At 33.8% G+C, this 8663-nt stretch overlaps 1 non-coding gene across 1 annotated transcript; it reads left to right on the plus strand.

Moving 5' to 3' along the window:
• The first annotated feature begins 3681 nt into the window (after positions 1-3681).
• On the plus strand, positions 3682-3788 carry LOC133787539 (small nucleolar RNA R71). The gene has a single exon (XR_009872555.1). It is a non-coding gene; the product is annotated as a small nucleolar RNA R71 (small nucleolar RNA).
• The last annotated feature ends 4875 nt before the right edge of the window (positions 3789-8663 follow it).

The raw sequence follows: 8663 nt of genomic DNA on the forward strand, positions 1-8663 counted from the left end.
GGCACTTGTTTTATGATGTGAAGCAAATGAAGATTAATCTTCACTTGTGTCAAGTGCTCAAGGAGTTCAGCTCGGTTATCAGGAAGTTTCCCAACAGGTTTCAAAGCCTGGGGAAATGGTACCTTTAGAGTGGCATTGAGTGGTGGATTTTCATAAATGACTTTTGGAATACTGGGAGAGTTGGATTTTATGGGTGGGTCTGGCAAAGTTTACCGCTTCTCGTCGTGATGGCATTTACTTCCTTGACATTTTGATCATTGGAATTTGAAGATTGGGCCATGTGTTGGCCTTGAACATTGAATGTCGGTTGGGAAGGAAGTTTGCCTTTTTCCGGAATGGCCAAGGATTCAGTCAATTTTGAGAATTGACATTTCATTTCCTTGATTTCTTCCATCATTTGGCGATTCAGTTTGGATTGTTCCTCCATGAATGCATGAAGAGTATTCTCGAGAGAATTTCGTTGTGGATGAGCATTGTAATGAGGTGCAGAATACGCCTTTGATGGTTGAACTTGTTGCTCACTTCTCCATTGGCCTCCAGACGATTGAGCTTGGTTGGAATCTCTCCAACTGAAATTTGGGTGGTTTCTCCAACCAGGGTTGTACGTATGGGAGAATGGCTTGTTATATGCCCCTAAGGCATTGCATTGCTCCTAATAAACCCCCCTCATTTCATTCAAAGTTAAGCAGTCCTTAGCTAAGTGCTCCGTCCCTCCACAAACAAAGCAAGGTTCTTGCGGTTCCACTTGAGCGATCATGTGCGACTTTTGCCCATTTTTCATCATTAAGACCTCAAACTGTTTTTTCAAAGCTTCGAGTTAGGCCTTAATTGTAGCACCCACATTATTTTGATATATATAGCCAATAATCACATGATTGCATTGCATTACATATCATACAATATGTATAATTTGAGCATATGCATATTCTTATAAGTGTTTTCATGTATAAGTATAAAAGTTGTGTATGTGATGTCTATATGTATGCTCAATATTATTAACCTTGTGGCATTTGAGTTGTCTTTTATGGGTGTTTGATGTGCTCAAGATATAAGAAAGTATGAAAAATATGGACAAGGCATGGAATTAAGTGTTGAAAGTGAGATATAGAAGGCAAAATAGGTTAAGTAGTGGAAAATAGTACAATGTCGATTACTAGTATTTCGGTGTAAAATTGAGTATTTATGGATTTACCAAATGTAATCGAGGTATGATTAAGGTCTCATTGATGATGTAAAAATGGTTTTAGAACCATTAGATCAATTCTTGATGGGAGGTATACATAATCAGTGGTATTGATGCAAAGTCAAAACGAGCTTAGCATAAGTGCGCTACGCTCGATCGGGTAAGCATAACTATTGGGTATGAAGTCATATGGACCTAAGGTTTGGTGTGAGTGTTTTACACATAAGGATAATAGGCCTAGCAGATGATTAAGTCGAAATTATTGAAGTGATAAGGTTTTCATAAGTCAAAAGGTGAAATGATGAGATGAAAGGTGTCAACTTTTGACAATAAGGCTAAATCATTGAAAATAAGGAATTTTCATCAAACCTTATCACTTTGCACGACCATTATTCTGAAAAACAGAGAGAAAAGAAAACCAAAAACCATTTCTTGGCTGGTTTGAAGAAATTCTAAGGAGATCCAAGTGAAAGCAAAGCCAAAGAAGTAGATTAAGCTTAGTTCTAGCCTTTTTATGGTAAGTTCTTGTACGTGGAAGTTAAACTATGTTTTTGAATTTTTCTGAGAACTTATATATGGTGTTTTATCCTTTTTAAGATATTTCTTGGGGTTTCCAAGTGGTTTGAGGTTTAGAAAAGCTTGAAGAGATTGTTTTCGCCGAAAAGTTGCTCGGTAAGTGAAATTTTGTGTTTTATGAGGTTTTTGGGGTTCTTGGAGTACAAGATGATTTTTGGTTATTTGATTGAGTTTATAAGAGAGTATATATGTTTATAAATGTTTGAATATATGTGGAGACTCATTTAATTTGGGTGATGATCTAGGAGATAAGAATTTTATCAAAATCGGTATATGATAACTTTATGATGAATCATGTTGGTATTTGGGATATATGGTTATGGCAGGTTAATTGATGTTGATTATTGGTGTATTTTGATATTTGAGGATAGCTAAAATTAAGGGGAAACTCTGTCAAAATTTCCCCAAATGTCTAAGATAAATCTAATGCTCGATCTAGGTGGTTTAATGCATTTTAGGCATGTTTTGGGTATGAAATTTGATATGAAGTTTTATGGGTATTTTAAATGAGAGTTCAATGTATTACTGCCATCATTATGATGAGAAATCCATGCTATTGTCAGGATAAGCACATCAATACCTAAGACATCACTTGTTACACGGTGAAATATATTGTGGACAAAAGGTAAGTAAAGTACTCAACTGCAACACAAGAATTACATGTTATGTGAAAGTATGCATTATATGAATATTTTGTGAGTAAGTGGTATTAACATACATTGACACTTCATCATAAATTTGTATGCATGGCATAATAGTGATATGGTAAATTATTATATGATATAAGACCATGCATGATATTATGATGATTAATCATATGATGCCTTTGCAAGTTTTGTGCAACATAAGAGAAATTTGTAATAAGAAGTTTAAGTTCAGTGCCACTGTTTTGAAAAGGCAAATGAAAGTGTTAATAAGTGTAAACGGAGGCCTATAGTAGGCTTATAGTGGCTGCCCAATAATTTGGGCTAGGTTTAGTGAACCAATTATATTGTTTGCCATATTTCCGTTTTTATTTCTCCTCCATATGAGTTATTGTTATATGTATTGACACCACAGTGTGTGGCCGCCTTAACTCTTGAGCCTGACGGGGCAACGATGGAATAAGGTTTTTAATGTGCCCTACTGTGGTGAAGGCTAGCCGGAGGAGAACCCATGGGATTTTGTATTATATGTGTAACAAGCCCTGCAGGCATTGACCAATTCAAACAGTGTGCACAATATTAAGGGGCCCAAAATTTAAAAAGAAGTTGTATATGTCCATTGATATTGGGTAATCATTAGCATTGCATGCATTACTTTGCTTACTGAGCTTTAGGCTCACAGTTGTCTTGTGTTGCAGGTAGAGAAAGAAATATGTGAATGATATGAGGAGAACTGAAGCATGGTCCTGACCCTGATTTGTACATATGAACACATCGACCTTTTTGTGGGTTATTTCAGTTATCAGTGAGATGTTTGTAATAAAGTGTGAAGTTATGTTTTGAAAATAAATTGGGTTATTTAATACTTATGTATAATATGTTTGAGACACACTTTATGTTTAATGTAAATAATGTGAAATAAGTTTTCAAGTTTAAAAAAAAAAAAAAAAAAATGTCCAGACTTTCGCAGAAATAAATTATGATATAGTTTTAAAACGTAACACCTCAAATATGGTTTTAACTAAAATAAGTGAAGGTGTTACATTAATACTATCCTCTTCTCGTAGTTGATAGATCCCAGATGGTTTGTGTCGATTGGTGCTGTCAGTAGCACTTGGACCAGTCCAGGTGTGAGACTTTTTTGTAGTTTCTTCGAGATATTCAAGAGCATCGTCTGGCTCTTTTTCGAGGAATTCACCATTGCATAGCATCTCTACAAACTAGCGCTCATGACTCGTGAGGCCTTCATAGAAGTAACTGACCAAGCGTCAGTTCTCATAGCCATGGTGCGGGCACTGGTTTAACAGATCTTTGAATCTTTCCCAGACTTGATAGAACGTTTCATTGTCTTTTTGGGAGAATGTGGAAATCTATCGTTTTAGACTGTTGGTCTTATGGCTGGGGAAGTGTTTCAGAAAGAAAGATTTGGTCATCTCCTCCCATGTTCCAATCGACCTAGGTCTCAAAGAGTATAACCAACTTTTGGCTTTGTCCTTCAAGGAGAAAGGGAAGAACTTCAGTCGCACAGCATCGACATTGTCGGCTCGGTTATAGAACGTGGCTACCACCTCCTCGAATTCTCTGATATGCACGTATGGGCTTTCGTTTTCAATTCCATGAAATGTAGGCAAGAGTTGAATCATGCCAGGTTTAAAGTCTAATGTGGGCATATTAGGAGGGAAGATAATGCATGAAGGCGTGGAAGTGCGAGTAGGATGGAGGTAGTCATTGAGAGTTCTTGGTTGGATTTCATCATTGCGAGCCATTGCGAATGGGTTATTATCAGCGAAAGTTTGTGGAGAAGCAGGATTGGTGGAAGGAATTCCGGTAGGAGTGGCAGATGAATTGGAAGAAGTGTCACTGGAAGTTTCGTGATGATTCATCCACTCTCGGAAATCAGAATTAGATGTATTTTATGTTTCTCTATTTTTTTTTTGAATTTTGATTTTTTTTTTTTGTTAAACTTGTTCCCAGATAGATTTGGAGGTTTTTGGGTGATCTCCAACGCCTTACTAGAACTCCCCGAGGTTACTGAGTAAGTATGGTGGATCACAGGCCAACCTTTTCGACCAAACAACCTTTAAGCAAAGTGAAATTGCTTATTTTGACAAAACAAGCTTGGTTTTTTTATAGTAATAAGTTCAACAATGCAATAGTGCAAAGGTAGATGCTCGAAATGTTCCCAGGCCGATTGGGAAGGTTGCCAAGGTACCGCTTTAGACCCACACTTGCCTAGACAGAACAATATCGGTTTCTACCATTTGTAATATTACACAATTGTTCCTAATACTAAGTGTTTTATGAATGAAATTTTATGAACAATTTTATGTTGTGTTTTTTTTTTTTTTTGAAAAACCTAAATTCTAAGGAAAACTAAGACAAAGAAAAATCATAAACTAAGCAACAAAATAAACAATACAAGAATAAAATTAAGAAAAGAAAATTAAAGTGAAGAGAAAATAGCAAGTTTAATCTTTTTTTTTTTTCAAATATGTATTAAACTAAAAAAAAATAGAATAGAAATTAAGAAAGAAAAATGGAGTAAGAATGAACTAAAAAGAAAAAAAAAAGTGATTATATAAATATATATGGTTTTTTTTTTAAATAAAAGAAAGGAAATTTAGGATAAGAATAAATATATAAATGTTTTTTTTTTCTTATAGTTACTTTTATTTTATATATTTATATATATGTATATATATTTTTTTTTTTGTTACCGAAAAAAAAAGAGAAAAAAAGTAAAAGAAGTGAAGAAATATATATATATAAATAGATAATTTTTTTTATATATTTTTTTTTTAGTTTTTTTTTTCTTTTTATTTTTGTTATAATACTAATAATCTAGTTAATTAAAAATTAGTAAATAAAAAAAATTACACTAACACAATATTTATTCCAACAAAAACACAAATAAAGTTACTAATATTTTTGTAAAAATTTCACTAAACCTTTGAAAATTACCTCCCCGGCAACGGCGCCAAAATTTGTTTAACGCCCAAAATGTGACAACCACTAAGCGGTGATTGTAGTATAATTGGGCGGTCGATCCACAAGGAGGTAACCTAAAATCAAAAGACTAGTAGAAAATAACACAAAAAGTTAGTAACAAGAAATAAATAAAATTGTAAATGGAAAGAGGTTTGAGATTTTGGTGTTGTATTTTTTTGATGAACTGATAAAGTGAAATAGGTGAGATAGATGTAAGATGTAATCAAGAGTTTGAGAAATGGAAAGGTTTCAAGAATCATCCATATGCTTGCTTAGTTACTTGGTTACTTGATTTACAAAAATACACAAGTAAATAGTTCACATCCCAACATTTACTTGGAAAATCTAACATTAAAGTCCATAGTTTTTCTAACAAAAGTTCATTTGAGTTATAAAGTTCCTTACTTTAAAAGCACAATGTTAATCTTATGAAAAATCTAAAAATGACAAAATACCCAAGGACAATAATGCAATAGAAGATTAGACATAAAATTAATGTATCAATATTACTTTTACTAATTAGAAGCACATAGAAAGAGCATGACTAATCCTATATACTATTAGCATAAATAAATAAAGATAACAAAATAAAGATAGAGATGAAAGAACATAAATAACTTAAATATATTACATTAAGAACATAGTGAATCAAAGTAGCAAAATAACATCACTTGCATATGGAATCATCCCTAACCTTCCTAGGAAGATTAGGCCATTATGCTCATGATTCTCACAAAATTCTAAGAAGAAAATATGAGAAGAAAGTGAGTGGAAATTTTGCTATAGTTTCTCTACTCTAAAAATTACATACATAATGTGAAGAGAGTGTCCCTATTTATAGATGGAGAAAAGGACTAAAAAGAAATTAAACAACAAAATGGGGTTTACAAAATAAATCTGAAATATTAATAATAAGATATGATTTTGAAAAATCAAATCTTATTATTAATATTACCCTAGCTATTTTTGTGTATAGTCAAAATGCTCCTTTTCTAAAATACCACAAAAACATGAGCTTTAAAGCTCAAAATGACAATTTTACAAACCCAATACCCACAAAATATGGCTGGTGACACAAGAAGGTTTTGACCCACTTTCAGCCAATGAGGGGGTGCCACGTAGGCAGGCTGTTGGAAGATGTCGGATTGGGCTTGCTGGGCCTTTGGGTCACATTGGGAGCTAGATGCTTAATGTTTGATGTGTTGGAGGCTGAAGGGAGTTGGGCCGTTGATGTTGGAGTGAAGGTTGGGCCTGGAGTGCTTAAGATATATGTTGGGGTCTTTGGCAGGGATTAATTGGTGAGGCAAGTTGCTGAAGTCACGTTAACATGCTGAAGGAAATATGCATATATGTGCATATGGGTCAATGCAGGTGGAGACAGGTGGCGCAAGGAAGGATGATCACATTGGGTGCTGGATGAAGCTGAAGAAGGCGTTGGGCTGGAGTCTTGGGCCGAATGGGCCTGATTTCTTCAACAAAATATCATTTTCTTCCTTTCTTTTTTCAGTTTTAACTCCTTCTTTCTCTTCTCTTTTTGCTTGTGTTCAAATGCAATTTATTTTCTAAACATTAACAATAAATTAAATCATAATCAAATATTTTCATTTATTAAATAAATTATATTAATTCCATGAAAATATTAATTAGACTTAATTTATTTTGACCATTAAAGTCAATAAATATGCATTTTTCACCACTAATCAACCCACCCTATCGAACAACCCTAGAGCATGCATCGAACCATAATCGAGCATGCATCAAATCACAGAAGCATAAACCTAAAACCCCAAATGACCTAACCTATCGAACTCAAACAAGCATGCATCGAGCGCCCTCTAACAACCATCGAGTATGCATCGAACCCCCTAAATGCCTACCCATTGATGCTCATCGAACCCCCCAATGATGCCCATCGAACCATCGAGCAACATCAAATAAACAAAGCAAAAGCTCACACTCGATATTCAACATCCCCATTCCAAAATACTCAAACAAATTAGATCAATATGCTCACACTCGTAAAGTATACAACATTCCCACAAAAAGTAAAAAAAAAATCAAGGGAAATCGACCTTAACCTTTGTGATTTGATAAGGAGGAGAAGAGACGTGAAGGCGGGCGGAGGAGAAGAGACGCAGTCGACGAGGGCAGAGGGGTTGTGCTTCGACGAGGGCGGAGGGGTCTCGGGATCTCGGTGCTTCGACGAGGGTGGAGGGGTTGTGCTTCAGGGTCTCGGTGCTTCGAAAAGGGCGGTGCTTCAGAGACCTTAACCTTCGGTTTTTATGGCACGGGTTTGACGGAGAAATGGACGAAGGTCAGACGGTGGTTCGACGGCGGCGAGACGGGCTTCTCCGATTGGGTTCGATGGTTCTCGATGGGTATCGGGCGGGGGAGAGATGAACCGAGAGAGAGAGAGTGTGAGATAGTGGAGAGAGAAAGGAGAATCAAAAGTGGGGGAAATTTTTTTGTGACAGGGGCATTTTGGGTACTGTTAAAAGTTTTGACATTATTTTGTAATGATAAAAATGCCTAGCATTTTTTTGAATTACAACACCCCATTAAGCATAAAAGTTCAAATTTCCCTAATATTTCTTGGTCCCGCATTTAGAAAATGTGTATCCACATAGTAATAATTGAGTTAATATTAAATATATTTATATATATAATTTCTTATACATAATCAAAATTCACGATAAAATTAATTATTAATTTAGATTTGTAAATAACTTTGTATATTTTTAACATTATATAGATATATATATTGTGGTTGTACATTTATGCAATTTTTGTTTATCAATGTTTATACATTAAATTTAACCTATTATACTAAATGTTATTTAATTTAAATTTAAATATTTACATTTCTCACATTTTATAAATATAATTCTATTAAGTTATATCATTGTAGGAATAAACCAACATTATTACTATAAAGATGAATTCTTTACTGTAGTTTTTAGATATAACTGAAGTTATTAATTACTTATGTATCTAGAAATTATAAATACAATAAATATTTTTTTTGAAAAACAAAATTAATTAATAAAAATTCTAAAATTAAAAATGAAAAATAATTATGTTTTCAATAATATTAAATGTTGGTTAGATGTGCAATACTAATCGAAAATAAGATTACTTAGAAGAGTTTCCAATTTGTAGTATGTCTATTATACTTTATTATTCTTGTGAATGAGTATTTGGTCATTTGTCAAAAAAAAAATTAATATTAAATGTCGGAACAAATTTTAATAATTAATATTATTTTATTTACA

Source organism: Humulus lupulus, chromosome 6 (genome assembly GCF_963169125.1).
Source record: "Humulus lupulus chromosome 6, drHumLupu1.1, whole genome shotgun sequence".
Lineage (NCBI taxonomy): Eukaryota > Viridiplantae > Streptophyta > Magnoliopsida > Rosales > Cannabaceae > Humulus > Humulus lupulus.